General features: G+C 51.9%; 1 protein-coding gene across 2 annotated transcripts in view; it reads right to left on the bottom strand.

The window, feature by feature from the left end:
* The window catches only part of ST3GAL1 (ST3 beta-galactoside alpha-2,3-sialyltransferase 1), an 87,944-nt gene extending 70,838 nt beyond the window's left edge, over nt 1–17,106 (bottom strand). The window contains exon 1 of one of the 2 annotated variants that reach the window (XM_061172273.1): nt 16,810–17,106. The gene's annotated coding sequence lies outside the window, so the exon portion shown is untranslated. Of the gene's footprint in view, nt 1–16,172; nt 16,250–16,809 lie in introns of those variants that run through there. The other variant, XM_061172274.1, reaches the window with a different exon arrangement.
* Nucleotides 17,107–25,948: the final 8,842 nt, after the last annotated feature.

Here is a 25,948-nt window from a genome sequence, read left to right on the forward strand (position 1 = left end):
CATTGTGTTGACCAAACCAACAGCCGGGGCTGGCTCTCTGTGGCTGAGACAAGTGGACAAACCATGCCCGCTTTCAAATGCCCATTTTCGGCCCTCAAGATGCAGAGATGCACCCGGCCCAGGTGGCTTCTCAGTAAGTCCCCACGAAGGATGAATCTCACATTCCTGTTCCCCATGGAGCTCCCCGGCCAACAGGGAAAACAGACACGCACACGGGCCATGCACCACAAGCAGTGGGGTCAGTGGGATGAAAGCCAGCCACACACACACACACACACACACACACACACACACACACACACACACACACACGGTGTTTGGGGGCACGTAGAAGGCAGAGCGGGGAAGGACTCCTGGAAGAGACAATGCTGGAATTGAGTTTTTTGAAGGAGAGAAGATTGAAGCAGGAAAGTAAAAGAAGGGTGTTCTAAGTGGAGGAGCAGAGCAGATGCAGACCGCAGAGTCCAAGTCCTGGAGACAGAAAAGTTACTTCATTAAGGGTGAACGTTATTTAGGGTGATGAGAACATAGGATGCGTCTGCATCTAAGTCTGCATCTACAGCCACACCTTTATCTATGCATCTGTAGTGTAAATGCTTGGCAGTTAGCTTTTTTGATTGTAATGTAAGTGCCTGACATTAACCTTTTAATTGCCGAGACATCTGATATTTGAAAGGCACCCATCTCGAATAAACATACTGCCACAGCTACACAGCTACATAAAGAGCCAGGTGGCCTTACCCGTGAAGTTCCTCTTTCTAGAAAGCCCTGGGTAGCCTAGATAACTGACCTTTTGAGGGGCCTTGCTTCTCCCTTCCCACGCTTTAATTCTCGCTCTTCTGTTTTAAATCTGCCAGTAAAGAGTGACCCTGCAAAACACCAGGCCCCCAGCCCTGGCCCCAGTAAAGGCAGAACCCCAGGTCTGTGTGCACACCTCCACCTCCCTGTGCGGCCCCGGCCAATAAACCTTGGGTTTCTTTCGAAGTTCCCTGATGGCCTTTGCCGAGGTGCATCTTGCAATCATAATAAGAACCACAAGAACCAGAGAGCAGTGAGAAGGCCAGGGACCTGGGCGGGGTCTCCGGTGGTAGTGGCCTTTTCCGTTCTGCTATGGAATTTGGACTAGGTCCCGAGGCCGAGGCCGTAAGGGAAATGGTCACTGCAAGCTGGAAAGGCACAATTGGATACCCTTCAGGAACAAAGGGTATTGTAAATGCCCAAATGCTTATCAGCTGGGCCTGATTAGAATAGAAATTAATCTTTGGAGGATGACTCAGTCTGTGGGTTTGGCTCCTAAAAGGACGTAGTAAACATCCATGCATTGGGTGGATGCCCTCTTCCTGTGACACTAGTGTTGTCAAGGCCTCCGGGCCTGTTCGCAGCAGCTACCCCTGGGATGTCCATCCTTTCACGGAAGAGATGTCTTTGCTGTAGCTGGACAGCTTTCCCTCCTACCCTCACAGCTCACACACGTCTCACCAGTGCGGCTCAGCTCTAATGTAATAGTAATAATAACACGGCTGTAACTTATCCAGCATTGGCTATGGGCCAGGCACCGTGCCCAGCTCTTAGAATCATCGTCTCATTTAATTCTCACAACCCCTCGTAGGTGGGGTACTGTGATTGCCTCCTTTCTTACAGACCGGGAATCTGAGCCCCAGAGAAGCAAAATGCCTGCCCAAGAGCTGGAGAGGGACAGACGCCAGTGCCTGCCAGGCGGACCCCACTCCAGGGCCTTGAACTTGCTACAGCTTGCATGTCCCCGTGGGGTCCATCTCCCCTGGTGGGTGGGACTGGCCCCCTTTATCAAGAGAACAAAGCTCAGCAGGTTAAGGACGCACAGCTGGCAACCGGAGAGCTGTCCTGAAGCTTTTTCTTTGGAATCTAGGGCCCTTGTTTCCTCCCTTCCAGCCCGGCTGTCCACCGAGGCTGGATCTTTGAACATCCAGGGAGGAGGGCACTCCCTGCAGCTGTCAGGAGCCTGACCTTTTCTAGAAGATGTTAATGATGTGAGGTATGCCCGCTGACAACTGTGAAGGGCCATTCTGAAGTCCAGGAGGTCTGTGGGTCCCTGGTTCATTTTACAAATGAGGCAACAGGTTGTTGGGCGGGGCTGGATCTGGGGCCGGGGGCCAATCAGGGCCTCGGGAAGGTGACGCGTAGGGCAACAAAGAGGGAGAAAGCACAGACAGACTGTGCAACCAGAAGCCGGACAAAAAGTAATCAACAGGGGAGCAGAAACCATGCTTGAGTTTGTCACCACCATGTTCCCGGTACCAGGCGCGTAACAGGGTCTCAGTTAAAACCTATTGAATGGATGCGTGAACGAAACGAGCCGTTATAATCGCCGTCCAGGAGAGGGTACAAAGGCTGAGAGGGGGGTCAAGCACTGCTAATGCTGTTGACAGTGTTATTTCTTATGTATCCCACCTTCGCACCTAATCAAAGCAGTTCAGCGTGCTGGTAAGAACTCTTTGTATGGATCAAACGCTTATTAGCCCATTCTACGGATGTACGGTAGCCACTCTCCCATGCTGGCCCCTCCGGATGTTTCCAGAGTGTTGCTAGAAAAGAGTTAAACAGCGAGGACCCTGGAGAGGCAATGTAGCAAGGGCACGGAGCCCTGGAGGCAGGCTATGTAGCTTGAAAGCCCGGCTCCTTCACTTATTAGCTGTGCATCTGTGAGTGAGGTACCTAACCACTCCGTGCCTTGGTTCCATCATCAGTAAAACAGGGAGAATGTCAGCAGCTGGCATGCAGGGTAGCTGTAGGGTTAAAGGTGTCAATATTGGGGGCTGTCAGGAGAGTGTATGAGCCCCGGTGAGCCCTCTGTAAGTGCTCACAGCCACTCCACCAGCACTTATGCTCCTGAAGGCCAGGCGATTCCACAGAACACTGTCCCGGAAGTGGGATCACAAGGTCAGCCTGTAGAACTTTAAGGAGAGCACCTTTGAAAATCTCAGCAGCGCTAAGAGAAAAAGGGTCTTTAGCCCAATAACAAGGGTTCGGGGGACCCAGAAGATGAGGCTGCCCTACCACCAGAATTCCAGAATTCCCACTGCCAGCCTTTCTGCCAAGTGTTCATACAGCCTCCTGCAGGAAACAAACCCTCGTGCCCTCCCACCTCTCCCAGAGGAGGCCTGGGCCAGGCCAAGGAAGGGTAAGCACCAGGGGCCCTCAGTGGCTCCCCATTAATCTAGGGCTTGCATTTTAAACTCCTAACCTTGTATTCTTCTTCTTAAAGAGAACTCCCAAATTGTATTAGCTTCAGGCGTCACAGAACTCGGAAGTGCATCTCGACATACCACTGATATGTTAATCTGTCTGTTTCTCCCACTAAATTATTAACATCTTGAAGACACAGCCCTTATCTTATTCTGTCACACCTCCAGTGTCGGCACAGTGCCGGGCACCTAGGTGTGTTTGCTGAATGAATGAATGAATAAATGAGGGGATGAGAAGGAAAACACTCCGTGAACTGAAATGTTAATTTTACTCATTCCACTTGGATTCCCTCCTCAAAATCGCCCAGAACAAGTTAATCCTTTTCCACCTGACAGCCTCTCAGATATTCAAAAATGGCTCCTCTCTTTCAGGAAAACAACCCTCGTTCCTGTAACGAGTGCTCTTTTCTTAAAGGTTATCAGCAACAGAAACACCACCAGGCTTTCCACTGCTGTCCATTTTCATATCTAAAGACTGCCAGGCTGTGCTCTTATCTACGCAGAATGCCTTGGCCTGCAGTCTGTCTGTGGTCCAGCTGATAACATTTATTTTGGGGGAGGAAATGCTTGAGTTCTGAGGGAGAGAGCCCACGCATGTGACTCTTCAGGCCTGAAAGGATGCACTGGAGAAGACAGGCCTGGCTCTGCAGGGGGCAGGCCACAGCCCCTGGAGGAGAGTAAATGAGTCCCCTGCCTGTCCTTTGATCGGCAGCCCCCGCTCTCCCCACCCTCACCATTTGTTCTCTCCTATCAGCAGTGGGACGTGGTTCCATAAACATCTCCTCAGAGTGACCTTCCTGGACCACCACACCTACACTGTGATCTCCCCTGGGGTCCCCCCTGCCGGCCCCCCCATCCTGCTATTTTTTCCTGCTCACGGCCAATCCCTTCCTTTCCCCACTGTTTGCTAGGATGTGAACTCCCTAGGTCTTTGTCTGCCTAGAACAGTGCCTGGCACATAACAGATCTCAGAGATATTTGTTGATGCACAAATGACACTAGCATTTACCCACCGCACTTTCTGCATATACTTTGCTGGGTGCTGGGGGTACAAATGTGTTCACGTTAACGCCTCTGTGCGTAAGTCGCTCGCCCGGGGAAAACCCCACTGCAAGAGAGGAAATGCCCTCTCCCCAGTTCCATAATCACACCCTCAACCTGATCAAGGTCTCTGCAAGCATTGGACAGCGGCCACATGCCACCCCCTACGGAAACACACACACACCGGCCATCGCACACAGATGCACATTTCCACCACACGCATCTCTGCACACCCTGTTGTACGTTATGTGATTCCATCAGTGATACGCACCGTAAGCACAGCTCCCTGGGTGTGAAGGAGGTAGCCGTCCACCCACGTATTTTGCCTTTCTTGCTGCTGGAGGGCCAGAGACCCCAGGTCCAGGTCCGTGGGGACAAACGCTCCCCCACCTTTTGCTCTTTTTTTTTGTTCTGGGACAGTACTGTCTCCCACGGCCATCTGATCAAATGTCAACCAGCAGACAGGCACTCTCTGCAAGCTTGCCCTGTTCAGTAGCTGCATCACTCTGTACCAGTTAATGAGCTTTTCAGATTCTTGCTTCCTCCTCTGAACTTGGGCCAGTGGCATTTTGTGAGCAGTAACGGCAAAGAAAGGGTCTGAAATAGGACCCGATCCACAGTTAAATAAATGTGGTGGGCGGTGGAATTGACAGTGGGGGGCAGGGTGACTCTTCAGCATCACTTAGATATGAATTTCAAGAACGTTCTAGCATCACTGTGTGCCTCGTCTGGCTAAATCTCCTTCTGCATGCAGGAAAAGACACCTTGATCACTCCTCACGACTGGAAGAAGTCAGGACGGTTAGGACCCCCCAGGCGGGCGCCTTGTTTTCCTCTCTTCCTCCTTCCATCAACCACACAACTGGGGAGGTGCCCCGGCTCCGTCTGTGGGCTGCTCCCCAGGGTCCCCCGTGCACTGGCTCTCCCACCCCCACTGCTACTGTCAGCAGCTCCCACCCATCTTCCAGCTTGAAGACCATCTGTTCTCTGGGGCTTTCCCCAACCCTCTCCTGCTTGATTTATCTCAACTCTCAGCCGGAAAGATGGGTGGTGGTGTCCCCAGAGCACTAGTGGGGAAACTGACATGGCTTGGACACAGAAGGCACTTGCCCCAGACCTAACAAACAGTGGACCTGACCTCCCCCTGGTCCTTGCTGACCTCTCTGCCCCCTTGGCCTCCGGGTGAGAGGTGCCCTCATGGCCTTCCTGTTGGCTACACTGACTTTGCCTTCAGAGGAGGGAGATGCTGACAGGCTGGGCAGCCTCCCCCGGGGCCTCCTGATGGGCACTGTTCTGTGTCTGCCAGAACTGGGAAGAATCGTGAAATACGCATGTGTTTGTCTTCTAGGCAACCACGGCCTAATTGAGGAGGCTTAACTATGTACTTTGGGACAAGATTTTGTGGATGAGGGGAAAGAAGGAAGGAAGAAAAAGAAAGAAGGGAGAGTGAGAGGGAGGGAAGGAAGGAAGGCAGGGAGGGAGGGAGGGAAGAAGGAAGGAAGGAAGGGAGGGAAGAATCCTGTGCTGACCGTGAAAACCCTGGGCTGGAGGACATGCTGGCATCACACAGATTCTGTCCCTGGTGGATGTGACCCGAGTGCCACCATTAAGTGTCCTATTTATAGCCCCCGAAATAGGGTTTAGTGAAGGAGGGACTTCATTCTTTTCGGCCTCTTATCTGATTCTCAGAACAATGTGAAGGGAGGGTGGGAGGAACGTGGATGGCGTGAGGTCAGACACTGGCAGGGCGGGGGTGGCTGGGAGGGGACCGGTCCCCACCCGGGGGGACACTTCCATGAGCCTCAGTGTTCTCAACTGTCGAAACACTGTTAACAAGAAGGACCGAAAAGCCCTGTTTAGAAGGTTAAACGAGTCCAGAATGTCCAGTATTTCCTGGGCAGAAACTCGGGAAGGATAAAAGGGCAGAGAGATGGCAGAATTCACAAAAGCCAACCCTGACTTGCTCAGAGGGAGGTCTCAGGGAGACTGGGGGTCAGGGGGTGGTCTGGGAGGCTGAGGTGTAGACACGATGGGGGTCCCTAGAGGAGGGGGCCCGCCCAGTGGGGTCATCTAGGAGTCCTGGCACCCGGGTTCGTGCCTGCTGCCGTGTCCCCTGCTCTGGCGTGCAGATGGGCACCAGAAGCTCTAGGACACCCTGAGCTGCCCAAGTCAGGCGGAAAAGCCAGCGGTGAAAGTCGGCCATGGCAGCCTTGAACGAAGGGCTGGCTTCTCGCCCTGGCTCTACTTGCTAATGGGCTGAGGAATCACACGGGTCAGGCCTCCGTCTGAGCTGTCTTAGCAGTGAAATACAGGACAGGGAATGGCTAAAATGTCATGTCCAAAGTCTCAGGTGGACCTTGTCTACCACTAGTGTCCAGGGGCCACACCATAGCTCCTTAAGCCCAGCCAACTTTCCCAGCCTTAAATTTAGACAACTCCGGAGACCCCCACCCTACCACCTCCTCCAGGAAGTCCTCATGGTTGGAAGCTCTGTATGAGGAAGAGCTTTCTAATCCACAGAGGTGTCCAGAGGTCAGAGGGCCACTGTGTGGGGCAGAGATCTGGCTATCACTGGCAGCATTCAAGCAGAGGAGAAATAACCACACTGTAGAGTTGAAGTGAGGAAACTTCAGTGGGAAGCTGAGCAAGTGATTTCCTAACTCGAAAGATGATGATGATCATAGCATGTACTCAGCAGGCACTTTAAAGTAGGCACGCTGCAGGGCCCTGTTCTAAACACTTTCCAAGTATTAACTCATGTAGTACCCACCAGGAAGTAGGTACTATTATCATCCATATTTTATAGATGAGGCAATGGAGGCACAGAGAGGTTACGAAACACGCTGAAGGTCACACAGCAAGGAAGTGGCAGAGCCAGTACTTCTATTGAGTGAATCAGTGAATGACTCTGTCGATAAATAATTGAAGTCTGGGAGAGGAAGGTTGAACAAGGGCGCTGCTAAGGATCTTTGCAAATGCTCGGATTTTACAATTCCTTCTGATTTCACGCTCTTTAAATGTGCAACCTTTGTAACTTGCTGTCATTTAATCGACTCACACACAACTTCCTCCCAGCCTCTGCTATAATGGTTACAGCTTATGTTCAGAGAAAAAGGGAAAACCCCTTTACTCCATCCCAGGGGCAGGTTCCCTCCCAATGATGCAGGGGTATTCTGATATTCCAAACTGTCCCCAGGGCCAGTACATATTTTCTCCTTGTTTGGATGTTTGGCATTGTAGAGACATCAGTTTAATTTCTATAATCCTGTAGTTCACGAATGATTTTCACTTAGCTCAGTTTGTTCCCTTTTATAGGTTACAGACAGAAAAATAGAAACGGCCCTTATGTTGGAACCAATTCTTCAAACCATTCTGAAAGGTGTGTTTTTCATTTGAAATTTCCCTCAGGTGGTGGTGCGCAGCCACACTACCTTCTAATCTCTCCTTTTCGTTTTAATTTCCTTTTTTGCCAAAAGACTGAAGTTTAAAATTTAAGGATATGCTTCAGAAACACCCAGGAATACCCCCTACTAAGACATTCTTGTTGGTGGCAACTAACATGTTTCCCAAGCAACAGTTTTTATTCATCAAACTCTCCACCAGGTGGTAGGATTAACAGCGTTTTCAAGTAACAGGAACAACAAACACTTCTCTCCACTGTGAAGATGTTATTAAAAGGCAAGTTTTCAGTGTTGCAACAGCAACTTTTACTGTTCATTTTTCTTGAAGCAGATTGCCCGAGAGACACCGGTCTAGGGATCTGGGTAGGTTTCCACCCCCTGATGACAAACTTTATACCAAGCCTTCCTGCTCAGTCCTTCCTCAATCCCCAGGCACCGCGGGGCTCTCTGAATTCAACTTATGCGGACAAGTCAAAGGATGAGTGCTTGCAATCAGCAATGCAGGGATCCACATGGAGATCTGAGAATCCAGCCAGACTATCGAGGGCTAAATAAACCCATCCAACCAGCCCCAAATGGTGAATCAGGGAAAAGGCTTGGAGCCCCAAGCCTCGGCAAATAGCATGTGGAGAAAAATTAGAACCTCCTTCCAAAAAGGATGTTACAGAACTTGGGTCCATTTGTCATGCCTGTCGGGTGGGATGGCACATGTCTTAGGCTACGGTTGGGAACAGATACCTGGTATGATGTGTTTCATAGCTGCACCTCTTGAGGCAGCTGCCCCCCTTCCTGGTTCCCCTGATCTAGAGACACAGGATGATCCTGGCAATCGCACAGCATGCTGCCTGAGATCTTGGGCTTCGGGCAGATATGGAACAATCATGAATTCTGGCTCTGCCACTTTCTAGCTATGTGACCTTGGGCAAGTGGCTTCACTTCTGTGAGCCTGTTTCCACATCAGTAAAATGGGTTAGGAAAAAAGTACAAAACAGTGATTTACAGGGCTGTTATAAAGACTAGGGATCTAATATTAAAGAAATGATCAGCTCTAACTGAGGAGGGAATGTGTACATCTTAGCTCAGTGGAGGTAGAAGTGCTGATGGCAGGCCCTGAGCACAGGGGAACCCAGAGACCACCTATCACTAGGCTCCAAGGTTGAACTCTCGGCGTTTTCTAGAAAATCCAACAAGTGAAACTGTAGTCTTTGAAATCCTACTCAAGGACAGAACACACACAGTAACCTCTTTGCTCACTGACAGTTCATCACTTTACCCCCAAAAATGTGCAGGCAAGCTTCCCTGTTCCCAGACTGCCTGCAGGTTTCTTCTCTCCTCTTTCCTTTCTCCTAAACTCTATTCATGCAGTTGTTCTAGGACTTTAACTCCATGTACTAGCTGACTCCCTCCCCTGGGAGAAAATCATTTACAGGCAAAATAATTAAATAGCAGGGAAATTATCTAGCAAAATGTCTGAGTTATTGGTTGACAGCTCCTTTCTGGAGTTTCCACTGTTATCTGCCTACCTGAGTCTCACCAGCAGAACCCCACCTTGATGCTCTAAGCCTCCCCTGGGGGTGGCACTCTCTGGCTTTCTAATAATGCTAAAGCTGGTTCTTGGCCAAGTCTGTTTCTGGTCCGGTTCATCCATACTTACTTTGCATGAACTGTAAATGGCAGTTGTGGTTGTTACGTGCTGCTGTGTTGTGTTATGTTGTGCTGTGTTGTATTGTGTTGTTATGATGATAAAGTTTTGGTTCCCTAAGTTGACTCTAGGATCTAATTGGAATGCTGAGACTCAGTTTATGGGATTTTTTGCCCCTGTCCTCAGACTCAGCCAAGTGGATGGAGGGAGAAGGGGGCGAGGTAGAGACAGCAAGGCCCTGAGGGGCCAGGATGCAGGGAGGTGGCTCCACCAAGGTCAGAGGCCATATCCTAAGCCCATGTGGACCTGCTCACCTGACTGACCTTCAGCTTCCTCACCTGTACAGTTCAAGGTGGGAAGGGTGGGTGGTGGGAGCTCCAAAGGGTGAGCGGAGGAAGATGTGTGATGGGGCTTCGAGGCGGCTGGAAGTGTGGGCTTATTCCTTCCCCAGGAGTCACCTACTTCCCATGAGGGTAATTCCAGGCACGCAGAAGATCCGGGTGTGGGCAACACCATGTGACCTTGGGTAAGTCTACAAAATGGGGAGGGCCCTGATCCCAGTGGAGCACACAGAAGAGACGAACGGAGGTCCAAATAGGGTCAGATGCCAACGGCTGTGAGTGCGGAGGTGATCTGTCTTCATCCTGTCATGTCCTTGAGAGGCTCCAACAAGGAAGCCCTCGGCCTCTGGCTGCTGGGAGGGCTCGCCTCTTGGTGACACAGGGATTGTGGGGGGCAGGCAGGACAGAGCCAGGTGGCAGAGTGTATCCTCCTGTCCCCTCCCTGCCAGGGGGAAGGGGGAGGCTCTTCCACAAGCTTCTATCAGCTCCCACTGCCGTGCTCTCCTGGTTCCTCTCGCCCATCCCTCCCTTTGCCTCCTCTGGGGGGGATGGGAATGGTGGGGCGTGGTCACTGGGCCCAGGTACTGCTACATCCCTTGCTGATTTCCCTAAATACTGCTCCCAGCTCTGTAAACACTCTTTACTAAACTCTCCACTTAATTTGAGTGTACATCTTTTCTACCGGAACACAAAATGATCTGAAGTTTAGAATACTTGCCACTGCGCTGGGCACACACTAAACATTTAATAAAAAGTAGATGTTACTTAATTTATAATCAAGAAGGCCTGTTCATCAGCCTCATCCTGTATTGGAGGATTTATATTATCCTCTACTAGTTGAGGAAATGGAGATTCAGAGGTTAAGTGTGTGAATGAAAAATGCTGCCTGCCATATCAGCAAATAAAGGATGCTGCAGCCATCAAGCCACTACAGCCACCCCTGAGGGAACTCAGGATGGCAACAAACCCTCAGACCCTGCAGCCACCCCTAAAGGTACATCCTGAGGGGACTCAGGATGGGAAAGAACAGGATACTGGCCCTAGATAGCTGAGATGCACATCAAAGAAATGATTTCAATGAGCCCAGACTCTTGCATCTTCCCATACACAGAAAAGTGCCAAATTCATTCACTTGAGATGTCTGGTTTTCTTTCATTAATGGTAATCTTTTGATGTTCGAACTACCTGGTCTTTGTGGCAAAAACCCCTCTATATCCTGCTTCCTCCCTGACCTACTTGGAGCAGTCCCTCAGAGCTATCTGAGAAGCTGTCTCCCCTGCTTGAGGTCCTCAGAAAGTCCACCAAAAAAACCATAATTATCAACCTCGACTTTTAGGTTATGCCTTTTTTTTCCATCGACAAATGATGTCCCCAAGGTCATGGGCAGGAGGTGGAACAGGCTCAGGACTAGGGTGGAGCACTTCTGAATCCTGGGCCAGGGGTCCCCCTAACGGGAGGAAATATCCTGACACCGGGGCCATCTCTCTCACACTTGTCCCTGGGTTGACCACTACAGAGTCCACTCCAGGTGCCTTCAACTTCGACACATGCCACACGGCCTGCTGACCAGCCACGCCACCTGAGCCAGGATAGGCTCAGGGCGCAGAGCATCCCTCTCCCCCAACCCAGGTGCCACCGCTCCTGGGAACACTCCGGGTCATGCCCGAGGGAAAAAGAAAACTTTAAAAGCTTACGCAACCTGCAGGAATGAGAAAAGAATGCTACTACCCCAACCCAGCCATTCTGCCTTGTTGCTTCCAGGGTAGGTTTTTTACCCACCATTGAACATTAAAGGCAGCCTAGGGTTTCAAGTGTTTTTCCATGAGCTTTCCAAAACGTTCCACCTCCAGTCACCTCTTCTATTCCCACATGCTCTGTCCCAAGGCAGTATCTCCAGCCAGCAGCACTTCCTCTTAGAACCCTCTGGAACCAGACTGTTAACTGGGTCCCGGGAGGCTCTGGGAGCCCAGCCCCACAGGCAATATCCTCTCACGCATGACCTCGCTTCATCCTCAAAGTGGCCCACTTCCTGAGGGGATAATCGCCCACCTCCATCTCAGATTTGGCCAACGGAGGTGCAGGGCTTGCCAGAGCTCACCCAGCTCGACCTGGGCGGCGTGATCCTGAAAACCTGGGCGCTTTCCCCCCACGCTGCCTGCTGTGCCATTTCACTGCACTCTCCCAAATCGGCTCCTCCAACCTGATACTCGTCTAAGGACGAGCATTAGAGAGAAAGCATCGAATTTTATTTTTTAAAGCCAAAGCAGCCACTGGCATTCTTACACGCCATCACTCTGAAGCCCAGAGCCTTTGGAGGATCGCCGAGTCCAGGGACCTGCACTCTGGCTGAGTAGCAACGGTGAATCCCACAGAAGCAAACTGGAGATCAGCACAGGAACCGGGGGCCAAAGCACCGAACCCCTAAAATCCCCAGTTCCCTCCCCTCTGCTGAACCATGCACAAGAAACCTCTGGCCATTCTGTTATTTTACTTTATTTTTCTTGCGCACACAGGGCACACGCCACTTTGATTCGATACCAGTTCTATGCATTCAAGAAAATATTCTTGCTCTCCTGCAGTCTGACTTATGCCTGGAAGAATTCCCCAAGGTACCCGTGGGTTGTCTCCTCAATGAATCCTTCCATGGGTCCCCCAGGTAGAGAAATCCCTTCTCTTCTCTGTCGAAACCCTGCCTCGGCCGGTGCATATTTCTGCTCTAGTGCAAACCCCACTGTAGAGTAACTCTTCATGTCCCCATGCACCTCCCCAGGACACCGTGACCTCTGGCAGGGTGGGGATGGAGGGGACAAGGACTGACCACATGTCCTTCCATCTCTATAGTTCTAGCACCTTGCATGGTGCCTGGGACACAATAAGTTCCTAATAAATGTTGGTTCAACCGAAACAATCCAACCAGGTGGAACCAGAAGGTTGATGATGCTGACTCCCACGTACCTCCCCACCAACCAGTCAGAAGAATGGCCACCAGCTGATCACGCCCTCTTTGAACCATTACCATAAAACTTCTCACTACCCCCTCCAGGTTGGGACACATAGTTTTGAGGGCATTAGCCCGCTGTGACCCCCTTTGCCTGGCAAAGCAATAAAGCTATTCTTTTCTACTTCACCCAAAACTCCGTCTCCGAGAGTTAATTCAGTGTCAGGGTACAGAGACCGGATTTAGCTTCATCTCCAAGGATATATTTGTCTCCAACAATGAAAAAGAGACATAAGTGTATGGAAATGAGTGGGCTTGGGGAAGGGGGAGCCCAGACAGCTAATCTATTTAAAGTTTGAGACCAGCCAGCGGTCTAGATCAGCTCTGTCACTGCAGGTCCCTGTGACCTCCCCACGGGGCCTCAGTATTTTTGCATAAAATGAAAGAGTTAGTTGAACAAAATGATTTCTAAGAACATCTCAGCTCTTACAGTGGGAACCACCTAGGTCCCTGTGGTTCCTATTTGCAATATGCATCATTGGAGAGCCCGTACAGATGTCACCCCAGAGCCTGAAACTTCTAGTCCCTGTCTCCATACCCAATGCTGAGAATTGCTGGAGAATAACTTTGCCAAGTCAGGGTGGGCTTCTCAAGGCTCCAGAAGTGAAAGGGGGTACACAATTGGCATGGGGTGGGCTAGGGCTGTCTGTGATGCCAGGGATGCCTGGAGCATTCTGAGGATGGAGCTGGAGGCAAAAGCACATGGGAGGGGGGCACTGTCTTCACAAAGAAAGGCCCTAATGGCCCCGAGGTGATGTCAGCAGAGCTCCACACTGCTCATCGCCCAGAGTGACACAGACCCAGAGCCTCAAACAGTCTGGGTGTCAAGTGGTCACATAATTGAGCGCTGGCCCTGGGGCTAGAACGCAGGCTCTTGCTGGGGCCCAAGGCTGGGCTCCTGGGACCAAATTGAGCAGGAGAGAGCGCCCAGATCCTCCGCTCTGCAAGGGGGTTGGCAGTGCTGGAGGTTCCACAGGGTTCCATAACTGACCAAAGTGTATAGAAGCCTTATTCTAGAGTAATTCTTTGTGACCAGGCCAGCTCTTCCACCGGCCTGTGGCGTGTGTGTGCCGATGCATACGGAGAACTCGCTGGGAAGCCGTGTACGGACAAGATAACTGGTCGATTTTATTTTTTGCCTTCTTGGCTGCTTTTTGTGGTACGGGAGGGGGCCTAGGAGAGGGTTAAGGTTTAGATCCTGCAAGGCAAAAGCCCTGTCCAAATATAATGCCTTTGAGTCAGCAACGGATTCAGACAGAGTTAACTGACCAGAAGATTAAGGGACCCCTTCCTACGGGGCTGCGGACAGCTTGTCTCCAGGTGATGTTCCTGGGGCTGGTGGTGGAGAGAGGAGAGGGACACCCACCTGGCACAGAGTCCCACGCACCCGCGAGGCCCCAGGACCTCCGAGGAACCCTTAACCACTCGGCCCACCGATGGATCCAGCCCACCAAAGCTGGGGCACCGAAGGCTCCGACAACCAGTACTAGGCAGGTCCCCGACTTCAGGTGCTGGTGAGCCCAGCCGGGGAGTGCCCGGCCTGTACCTCCAAAGTGGAAACAGTCCTGAGGCCAGCAGGAGGCTGCTTAAGAGCCAGCTTCCGTCTGCTGATAGAGCTTGCAGGAGCATAACCTTCAGCCCTTAAAGAAATTCCTCCGCCATCACTTCTGGCAACACTTCCTGTTTTCTTCTCTAACCCCGGTGCTCCAGGGGGGTGCTAACCCCCCGCCAGCGGAGGGAAGTGAAGGTAAGACTCTGCTGGGGCCCAGGCCCTGGCCTTGCCCCAGCGCAGACCTGGACAGCAAATGCAGGCCTAGCACAACACAGGGACAGCATATTCCCACGCGTGTGGGATCGTTCAAAGGTCGGGAGAGGACCCCCTACTTATTCGGTCATGTATTCAGCAAAATAAATTTTTCTTATGATGAAATTCCTTTCCCCGAGACTTGAAATCAAAGCATGTGAATATACACATACACATATGTAGTATGTGAACATATGTATGTATATCTACTTATACACACACACTCACTCAATTATGTGCAATATTTATCTTGGGTAACATATTGGTAAGGTAAGAGCAATGACCCCATTTTACCCCCACTCCGCACCCAGATCGGCGCATGTTATGGTGAACTCTCGGGTCGGTCTTTTCAGCTAACCGCAGGATTTCAGAAAAAGGCCAGGCCATGGTGTTTGGGGGTAGGAACCGGAGGTGCAGGGAGCGACCCCAGGCACCCTGCCGCCGCGCCCCTTCCAGCCTCGGAGCCAAGAGGCAATCTCCAGAGTAGTCGGCAGGGGGCAGTGCACCTTGCCTTTTCCGAACGTCGGGAACGCTCTCCCGCAGCTCCCGGGAAAGAAAACCTGGCGGCTTCGCCCCAGCGTCTAGGAAGAGCCCATCTTTGAGCCCAGCACATAGTAGGTGCGCAAGGTACGTCTAGAAGCCAAAAGCGCTGGGCTGGGTAGATGGATGCGAAATGAATAGTAAACGTGGGGTGAAAGAGGCAAGGGGCGTCCCGGCCTCTGCCAGCGCCTTCCCTCAAGAAGCCTTTTCAGACAGCCTTCGTACCTACTGTGTGCCAGGCGCGACAGCTGTACAACCTCGTTCCCCGCCGACCTCATTTTCCCCGCTGGCGAGTACCGCCCCCCGCCACCTCAACACACACACACACACACACGCGCACACACGCGCACACACAGCCGCAGAGCGGGAGCGGGTGCTCGCTGTCTCCCTGGGGAACCATCACTGCACAAATCCGCGTGGCGTGGGACCCGGGAGGGGGATGAGCCGGAAGAGGCGAGGGATCCCCGGACGTGGGCGCGTGAAAGCCCGGCGGATGCCTGATGCGGCGAGGACGCCGCGAGCAGGTCACTGCCCTCAGGGTCAAGGCTGTCTCCCTCTGCGGGACACGCAGAACCCGCCCAGCCCCCAACCACTCGCAGACTTCTGAGCGGGCACGTGTCCGCTCGCCCAGCGACCCCACCAAGCCCCGCGCGTGGAAGGTGCGGTTTGGGACCCTCGCGTGGGAGGGAGGAGAGACTCAGGTCTCCGGCGGAAGAGCAGAGCCCAGATGATCCCAACACCCTTCCCAGGAGACCAGGCCGCGGGATACAGCGAAGGCGCCCAGCTGGGGAGCAGCCTCAATCCCCACGGCAAGTTCAGCTGCGCTTCCTCCCGCAAGGTCAAGTTCAAACACACTCTCGCTTAGTGAAAAGAGGAGCTGGAAGTTGCGCCCCTGTCCCGATTCTGAATCAGGTTGTACCCCCATCAGGGCGCTCTGCCCGGTGGCACCGCTCCCCGCTCCTGCGCTCTCCCCAGGAGTGGCCCCTGCGCCGCGCGGGTTACACACCCGAGATGCAGACAAGTTGCTAACTTTTGTGAGATTATTTCGCAGCAGCTGCGGCGCCTACCGGGACTGGGGCGGACCCAGAGTTTCGAATCGCCACGGGCACCACCCCCGCCACGCTCCCCTTCGCCCACCCTGCCCACCACGCCACGTCCAACCGTCCTGTCCCGGGTGCCAACCTCTCCACCGTATCCGGAGCAATGCGGGCCTGCGGTGTCCCCGGGGGCGATGGCCACCTCCTCGATCTGCGCCTGCTCGCAGCGGATTTGGAAGCACGATCCGGATACCATCCCTCGGCCGCCCGACCGGATCACTGGGCGGCCTCCGCGCGCCCCAGCACCCCTGGTTCCGCTCTAAAGTGCCGGAGGGCGACCCCGCTGGCCACTCCGCCTTCCGGCGGCCCCCACCGGGGAGATGCCAGCCCGGCGCCGAGTGCAATGTCACTGGGGCCACCCCGGGGACCGCTGCCCCAGACCCGGTGTAGGCTCCCCGTTGAGCACCCCGCAGCTGCTTTTGAAACGGCTGTAAACCCCTGAGCCCGACCCTCTTCTCCGACCTCCTTCCTCTCCCAAAGACCCCGGCGACACCGCTGCTAAGGAAGGGGTCTGCCTACATCTGCCTTCCTCCCTCCCGGCACCTGAGGTCTTCAAGCCACTTCCACCCTCCTGTCACACCCTCCTGGATCCTTCCCCACCACTTCTGTCCCCGGGCGCGGACAATCGCCCCTCCACTCGGAGAACACAAGCGAAACTGCCGGAGCCCCAACTCCGGTGGATGCAGCCCCCCGCGCACCCCCGGCTCCGCGCGCTCACTCACCGCGGCCGGAGACACGCGAAAGTTTCCTGGGCTTCGGGGGATGAGGGGATTCGGAGGAGAATCAAAAGGGGGTGTCCCGAACACTCGCCCCCTTCCCAGCTCGTATCGCCCCTTTCTCCTCTCTCTCCTCCTCCTCTTCCTCTTCGTCCTCCTCTTTCTCCTTTCTCTGGTCTTTGTCTTTGCAAAGTGTCGAAACTGTCTGGCATAGTGGAGCTCCGCCGGCGGAGGCTGGAGCCGGGGAAGCGGGGAGGCGGGGTGAGGATGGGAGCGGTCTCGGGAACACCTTCCCCCGGGTGTAACGGGAGAGGGAGGCGGGCGGGCCGGGGAGGGGCCGGCCGCGGCCAGGAGCCGGGGCGCGCGCCGGAGCCGGGCGGGCGCCTCTCCTGCGCGCGGCCCTCCCCTTCCTCCGCCCAGCGCCCGCCCCTCGCGGCCCGGCGCTCTCGCCGCGTCACTCCCTCCTCCCGGACTCGGTCGGCTTTCCCCTAGCTCTGGGCTGCCTGCGAGCCGAATATAGAGCTCCGAGCCACGTGGACTGCTGTCGGCTCGGGCGCGGGGACCGGATCGCCGCCCCGAGAGGGGCTCTGCGGTGACGGCTCGGCGACACTTCGCGCCGGGGCCGCCGCCTTCAGAGTGGGAAGGCTGGGGAAGAGAGGCCAGGGGGGCCGGGGGATCAGCCCCGCGGAGGAGGTGACGGCGCCCTGCGAGAGGACGTGGCGGTGCTCTGAAGAGCCCGAGTCGGGTGCATGGTAGCGAGAAGGGGCCGATCCCCCCTGCTGGCGGCTGGGCAAAGCCACCCCCTTCCTCTAAGAGCGCGGGACTCGCGGTGGGATTTAGGGAGAGGGAGGGGAGGAGCGGGGCTAGGGAGCCGGTGAGGCTCGGGCGGGGGCCCAGATAAGAGCCGCGGAGACACCACCGCGGCCCGGCCCCCGCCCTGGCCCTCGGGCCCGCCGCTGTTTTTTTCCTCCCAAATGCGGAGGCTGCAGCGTGATCCAGAGCAGGTCAAGCTCTCGGCAGCCGGACCCCAGGCAGGAGCCAGCCCCAAAGCGGCCTGGGGCTGGGGCTTCGAGGACCGGGCCCCCTTTCGGGGTCAGGTTTGCGCGGTTTTTGCCCTTCCTTCTTTACAGGGAAGTGTGGGCGCTGGAGGCGTCTTGCTCAATGGCAGAATGCCAGTCCTAGGGCTACGTGCAGGACACACGATTTAAGAGGCGTTACCAAAAAATCTGGTTTTACAGTTCTTATCCTCTTATTGGGATTTGTGCTCTTTCACAATTTTCCTGAGGAATGCTAAGAGGAAAAAGGCACAGTTTGGCCTAGGGGTCAGTTAATTCTTTTAGCTTCCCTTGCCCCAGTCGGAGAGGTCAGCCTTCTGCGGTGGGGTCGGAGAGAGCTCCTTAGCTTTTCATCAGAGGGATGTGTAGTGTGTGTTTCAGACCAGAACCAGCTGGACCCGACTTCTTGGTTCAAACCTGCCACTCCCTGGATGTGTGAAATCGTTAGGGGAAACACTGACTGAAAGCACCAGCCCTGGCCAGGCAAAGACAGTAACAGTTTGCATGAGTTATTCTACCACAGGAGGTCCTGGTAAGGAACACAGAACTAACAAGCCACCAACAACCGGAATCCGGGAAAGGTCTAAAGGAGATGCCAGTCCACACGGCCTACCAGCCTCCCAGAATCCTCCTCGCTGGAATCCATCTTGGCTGAGCAATGCCCGCGCCACCAGAAAGGACTCTGAATCAGAATGATTGGCCAGAGACAACCCGGAAACTAACCCGGTCACCATAAAACCCGAGACTGCGAGCCACGTGGCAGAGCCGTCCTCCTGGGATCCCTTACCCTCCTGCTCTCCACCCGGGCGCCCCTTCCCAGTAAAGTCTCTTGCTTTGTCAGCACGTGTGTCTCCTCGGACAGTTCATTTCCGAGTGTTAGACTAAGAGCCCACTCTCGGGCCCTGGAAGGGGTCCCCCTTCCTGCAACAAAATTAGGCTAGTTTCAGAATCCCTAAGCCTACTAGCTCTGTGCCTCAGTTTCTTCATCTGTGCAAATGGTCTTAATACTGTCCGTCCCACAAGGTTGCTGTGATGATTAAGTGAATTCATATATGTCCAACACTAAAAATTCTACTTAGCATACAGTAAGTGCTCAATAAAAGTGTCTTGTGTGAATGGTGGATTTCTCCGGCACCAGGTCCCTGCCCAGAGCTGGGGGAGGCCTGCCCTAGAGAATGGGGTGGTGGTATGCAGAAGACTTCTGGGAGTTGAAGGAGAAAAAGATATTCAGAGCAGTAGAAGAGATAACGATTAAAGGGGCAGGGGAGAGAGAGAAAATTCCCTACTAGAAGGGGAAGGAAAAGGGGAATGGAGAGAATAGGGCAAGAGGGGGGGGTGGCGGGGAAGCCGAAACAAAAAGCATGCGGATCTGCAAGAGTTCTTCAAGGAGCAGGAGCCCTGCCAAGCTGCACCCGGGCCCTGCTGCCTGGCTAAGTTTCCTGCCCTCCATGAGTTTGCGAGAAAAGTTTTGGGTATTTCGTGACCTGAGATCTCTTGCCTGAACCTGTTTCAGTTCTAGAGAGGGGGTGGAGGTGAGCCTTCTGGCCTGCCTGGAAGCATCGTGTGGGTTTTGCTCTTTCTGAGATGTGAGTCAGGGCGTCCACTGCACTTGGCATTCCCCAGAATGCTTTAGTGTACGGGACGAGGGGAGCAGAGAGGGTTCCTAGGAGCATCAACTCCTGTTCTTTGCAGTGGCAGCGTCTTCCAGCCATGGGAACCTTCTGACATGGACCTCTCAGACTCAGCACCTGAGGGCCTGGCTTGGAACATCAACCAGGTCCAAGTATCCAAAATGTAAGAGTGGTCATCTTGCTGTCTTCACACGGACAACTGCCTGCAGTGCCCTGTTGATTTTCCTGATTATATAATTGGCGGCCTTTGCCTTCTGATTTGATTTCAGCTTGCTGGAGGCAGGGAATGCGTTGTGTTTTGCCCCCTGCTGACTGCAGTGCCCATCTCATACCAGTTACATGCTAGATGCTCAATAAAGACTTCCTGGATGAATTAATAAAGAAATGTTGTTTATTGCAAGGATCAAATAGTATAATGTACAGAAAAGCACTTTGCAAAATAGAAAATGCTTCCGTCATTAAGACTATCCTATTATATCCTGGCAGGAGAGAGGTCAGATTGGGCAAGTAAGTGGCCCCAGATCATCCAGCTGTTCTGCTTTGCAGCCAAGAATCAAAGTCGGCTCTCAGTTTCACCTCTGGGTTCTTGGCAGTTCCCCTAGATGACTGTACAGTGAGATGGAAATTTCTTATTAAGCAACTCTGGTGAAACATGCATAAATCATCAGCTTATCGATATAAAAAGATGTACATCAGACACATCTTTTCCCAGTCTCTGATGGGTTAACCTGGCAAGGCTTTTTCTAGCCCCACTTTCTTTATTTTTGCAATGTATTTCTTATCAGGTAGCACAGAAGGCCTCTTTCCTAGAGTTGTGACATTTTATGAAAGCACTTCTGATACCCTGGCCAGTTTCCAGGAGCCCAGATCTGGGGCTATGTGTCAGGATTGTGTGTCGGTGAACGTTCCTCCTCCTCACCCCCAGTGTGTCTCCCAACATGGCCGGCCGGTAACAGTCATGACTGGAGTGTTTGCGCAATGAGTTCCCTGGGAGCCCCGACGTTGATTTAATGCTCACCATCACCCCACCCAGCCCCACAATGTCTTCAGAGCAACAGCAAAGCTCTTAGTAATGATGGTTAAGGAAATTGATTTCATCCTTTCCCCATCCCCTTTCTTGGTGCATCAGAGTGGAAAGATCCTAATGGGTTCTGATGCCATCTGGGTGATTATGCAGAAAAGGAAAGAGCTGCCTTGCTTGTCAAAGGTGAGTTCAGAGCTGCTGGGTACTTGGTGTTTGGTTTGGGGCAGTGTTTTACTTTGGGTTCTTGAGGCTGTGAGGACCTGGGCCAACTTTCCTTAGATTAAAAAAAAAAGTGGGCTTCCCTGGTGGCGCAGTGGTTGAGAGTCTGCCTGCCGGTGCGGGGGACACAGGTTCGAGCCCTGGTCTGGGAGGATCCCACATGCCGCGGAGCGGCTAGGCCCGTGAGCCACAATTACTGAGCCTGCGCGTCTGGAGCCTGTGGTCCGCAGCAAGAGAGGCCTCAATGGTGAGAGGCCCGCGCACCGCGGTGAAGAGTGGCCCCCACTTGCCGCGACTAGAGAAAGCCCTCGCACAGAAACGAAGACCCAACACAGCCATAAATAGTAACTAAATAACTAAATAACTAAACCCAAAAAAAAGTTTAAAAACAAACAAACAAACAAAAACAAAACAAACAAAAAAAAAGTGATCTAGGGATGTACAGACTGACTAAAAGTGGGGACCCGGAAGGAGAATGACAGCCTGTCTCTGTGGCCCTCTCTGTCTTTCTCTTTCTCTCCCTTCCCTGTCTCTCTCTCTGCTCTCTCCTCGCCTATAGGCATTCCCTGTTAAGTCCTGGGGTCGCCCTAAAAGTTTTCTGTATGCTTATGGCCCCAGCCCCTCTACATCGTGGCAACTGTTCATCCACTCCAAGTTTTAGTTTTTCCAGGAGAGGACTCTGATTGACAGGTCTCATTCCGTTATAGGTCAACAATCCAACTGTGACTAGGCTGCATGTGCCCACCTCAAAAGTAAATATGTGGGTGGAGACCTGTATAGGAGATTTTGCATTACAGGGAACGTAGGACCCATGACTCTTCAGTCCCCTTCCAACCCTGAAAATCTCTAGGCATTTGAGTCAGCGGTAGTAAACAGAGCCATACACTACACTGCTCACGTATATTAGATCCAACAGCTAAGGCAGCTCATTAGTCTTGTCCAATCATGACTCCCTTAATCTCTTTGCCAGAAATTGGCTCAGGAATAAGTAGCTTTAATCCCTGTTTGGATCAACAAGATAGAAATATACTTGGGTCTTCTAGGAAAGAAGTTCTTAAAAGTATGCCTTGGGAAGCTACTCTTTATTTCCAGCTGGATATGAACAAGGAAGTATTTTTATTTCAGTTTCTCTGGAAGACATCTTATGCCCCTGCGGGAAGCCAAATTGAAGCTAAGTAGATCCAGAGCCCAGATCACACTGTACCTGAAGCCTACATTCTAGCCTTTCTTTTGTATGAGTCAATACAGTTATTTTGTTTAAGCCACTTTAGGTCATGGTTCTGTTACTTGCAGCCAGACACTTGATAACCTGTATACAACTACAGCCAGAGTGATTTTCCTGAAGTCGCCCTTCAAGAAAGTCATTCCCCCAAGTCACTTCCAAGCTTTCAACCCTTAAAACTTCAATGGCTCCCATTGCCTTGGGAAGTAAATCCAAACTTCTGAGCCTAACAATTAAGGTCTTCCTTGATATGGTCTCAATGTATGTTTCTCACTTGTTTCCTTCCACTCTTCCTCTTTGTGAACCCTATTATAGCAAACATGACTCAGCCCAGAAGCTCTGGTTAAATTACACGTTTTTGTGTCCTTGAAATCAACATAGATCTCCCTGTTGCTGGGTTGGTAAAGATTTCCCTAATATCCATCACAGGACTCTTCAACCCCTGAGGTGTGCAAAGGTCCAGAGTTCTAACACAGGGCCTGGTACGAGGAAACTCTGCTTCTTAGCAGCATTCACTGTATCAGCACAGCCTCCTGCTGGTCTAGGCTGCCCGACCCATAAAGGACCATGGCTCCTAAACAACCCTGTCATGCGGTCCAGGCTTCCTGGATGTGTTAGTTTCCTAGGGCTGCCAGTACAAATTGCCACAAACCGGGTGGCCAAAAACAGCAGAAATTTATTTTCTCACGGTTCAGGAGGCCAGAAGTCTGAAATCAAGGTGTCAGCAGGATTGGTTCCTTTTGGAAGCTCTGAGAGAATCTGTCTCCTGTCTCTCTCTCAGCTTCTGGTGGCTTCTGGCAGTCCTTGGCCTTCCTTGGCTTGTGGAAGCATCACTTTGATCTCTGCGTCTATCTTCCTTTGGCTATGTGTGTGTGTCTGTGAGTGTGTGTCTGTGTGTCTGTATGTATCTTCTCCTCTTGTAGGGACACCAGGATTTAGGGGGCCCACCCTAATCCAATATAACCACATCTTAATTTATTTAATTAATTACATGGGCAAAGACCCTATTTCCAAATAAGATCACATTCCGAGGTTCCCAGGGGAACATGAATTTTAGAGGACACTATTCAACCCACAATTCCAGGGACACTTGACCTTCCTGCTCACCCCTCTTTAGGGTGCTGCCCTTGAGTGGTGGCTCCCCTCTGCAGACCTCCAGCTGACCTCCAGCCTCAGAGATCCTTTCTGTCACTTTCCCTCCTGGTGTTCTCAGAAGTACGCTCCTCTCTACTTTTCCTTTGTAAATGGATTGAAACAGGATTTCAAAGAATTCCTACTTCTAATTTTCCCTTTGGCAAAAGTCTTTGAGGCAAAGAAACATCCAAGGCCTGGTTTGAAATGGGGAAAATAGGAACACAAAGGGGACAAAACCCACTAATAGGTAAATAGAGTGTCCTGCCATGCCTGTCATACCTGTGGTCTCACACATCACCAGTCCTAGAAAACCCACCACCAGGCTCTGCATATGGACAGTCGGTGCCCTTGAAGGCTCTCCATTAGCCTGACCCCTGCTGTCTCACTGTCCCCACATGAAACTGTTACTGTCATCCCCTGTGTAGCTTTTGTCTCTTCCCTTTATGAAATCCTGTGTCTTTCTTAGAATCTGTTATTCCTTGTAGCTTTGTAGTTTATTTGCGTATTAAGCTACATTTCCAATAAGATGGAAAAGTCCTGGAGAAAAGGTGCAATCCTTCATTCACCCAACACAAATTTATGGAGCACTTACTAAGTGTCAGATACTGTGCCAAGTGCTGGGGACGAGGAGGTGGACACGACATAGTTCCAGCCCCCAAGGAGCCCACACTTTGCAGGGGACTGATGGTGGCTGGTTATTTCACCACATTTGGGTAGCACCGTGATAAGCTAACAAGTGGGTATGGTGAGATCACAAACAGGTTGTTGGTTTGCAACCTCAGGAGCTTTTTGGGTGAAATATGAAACCAGCCCCGTAGGTGGAGGCAAGAAGAGACCAAAGAGAGAGGCAAACACACCAGACTGGTAGGTGGCAGGTTTAATGAGTATGGAAACTTACGAAGTTTGTTTCGGGCACCAAGACCAGTAGATTTCTGCACTTGCAGGTCAGAATCTTATGAGTTTACAGAGAGGTCTTAAAGGGGCTCAGTGACATACACCATCCAGAGGGTCTCAACCACACATGCTCTCTCAAGGCTACATCCTTGAAAACAGCTCCCACTGTGGGCGTGACGGGCAGAGTTCATCCCAAGGACAGTGGAGGGGGAGGAGCCTCCAATTGCCTGGGTCCAGCTCACGGGTCAACCCGAGGTCATGTCCTCTTGATGAACTCCTCCAACATTTTCTTTTCTGTGACCGGTTTTTACAATTTTATATGTTTCCTTTTTTTTTTTTTTTTTTTGTAATATGCCCTGAGCGGTCAGCAATGAGTTTTGCTGGCATGAAAGTGGACTGTTTGGCGGCTGCCTGGCTGTATTGGAAGCAGATACTACAGCAGTAATAAAGGTACATGTAAAAAAAAGCACAGTTAAGATAATGATTTTTAAAATAAGTAACAGTTTTTTTTTTTAATGAAGTGCCCAATGATCCGAACCATTTTTTTTTAGGCTGGGGATAGGGTCATTGAGGGCATTTATTTGTGTTTCTCTGTGATTTAATAAAGATGATATATTAGTAGACTTATCAGGTATGAACATATATTATTTTGTTTGGATAATGGCCTAGGTGTCTCTTTGTGAGGCAATAATAATGTTTAAGGCCATTTTATTTGGGAGGACTGCTTTTTTTATTAGAGAGATGTTAATGTTTGGTAAGGGCAGGCTTTGTTGGCTATAACTTAAGGCTTTTGGGTGAATTTAGTAAGAGGTTTCATATGTGTGATAATGTTTTCCAGACCAGTGGCGGGAACAAAGATGGCGGCCAGGCCAACTGATTGCACGAGTGGAAAACAGAATGTATCCATCTGGTCTTGAGGAGGGGGAGGTTGGCTGCTTTAGGAACTTGACCTGGTTGTGGATTCCATACATGCTAGCATCAGTGGGAATTTAAAAAAAATTTTTTTTGGATGTAGGGGCCACATTGGGAATAGGCGCGGGGCATTTGGAGGATCTACATATTTTATAGGGCCTAGTAGCACCCGCGTATTTAGAGATAACGGTGCCGGTGGGCAGGGTGTTCCTTTGTTGTAAATGCACTGATGCCACTTCATCAGAGGTGGATCAGTGGAACATATCTTCAACCCACCCCTTGATAAGAAGGGAAGTGCTTATGGCATGTTTCTGGAGGAGCGTTGTGTATGTTATTAGGAGCTGTTGCTCTAAGGGGGTATATCAGGTTTCTGTTCCCTTTTAGCATTTAAGGGGTATTTTTTGGTATCCAAATCCTACGGGTATTTTTTCTTTTGTTGTCTTTGCCACAGAGTCCAATTTTTTACCCCCTGGGTTCTGAGAGGGAGCATCCCAGGAGAACCAGGTAGAAGCTGCATGCCTTTTATGACCTAGCTTCTGAAATAACATAGCATCATTCTTCGTGCTCTACTCTCTGAGCCTTGAAGCGGTCGCAAGCCTGTCCAGACAGTAGGGAGGGGTTCTAGACCCTGCCCCTTGATGGGAGGAGTGACAGCTTGCCGCCCTGTTTTAGAAAGGCACACAGCCTCAGGCAGCTGCGTTTTTAGGACTGGATTGCCAGTTTCACAGGCGACAGTGGGTGGCAGAGACCAGGTCTGGATGAGATCACTTAGGGCCGTTGTGGAGAATGAAAAGAGGGATAAGCACGGAGGCCTAACAACATGGTGATGGTCAGTAAATGCTTCCGGAATGAATAATTTGTTCAAGAGCATGACTCTCTATAGATAACCCTCAGGTCTGCGGTTCTTCAATCTGGCCCCAAGCAGGACCACAGTTACCTGAGTATCCAGTTATCTCGTGAGCCAAACAAGGAACTCTTAGAGTCTGCTTCTCAAACTTCAGTGGGCACGAGGATAACTCCAGGAGGCTTGTTCTAAACAAAGCTTCTGGGATTC

Source organism: Eubalaena glacialis, chromosome 17 (assembly GCF_028564815.1).
Source record: "Eubalaena glacialis isolate mEubGla1 chromosome 17, mEubGla1.1.hap2.+ XY, whole genome shotgun sequence".
In the NCBI taxonomy this organism is placed as follows: domain Eukaryota; kingdom Metazoa; phylum Chordata; class Mammalia; order Artiodactyla; family Balaenidae; genus Eubalaena; species Eubalaena glacialis.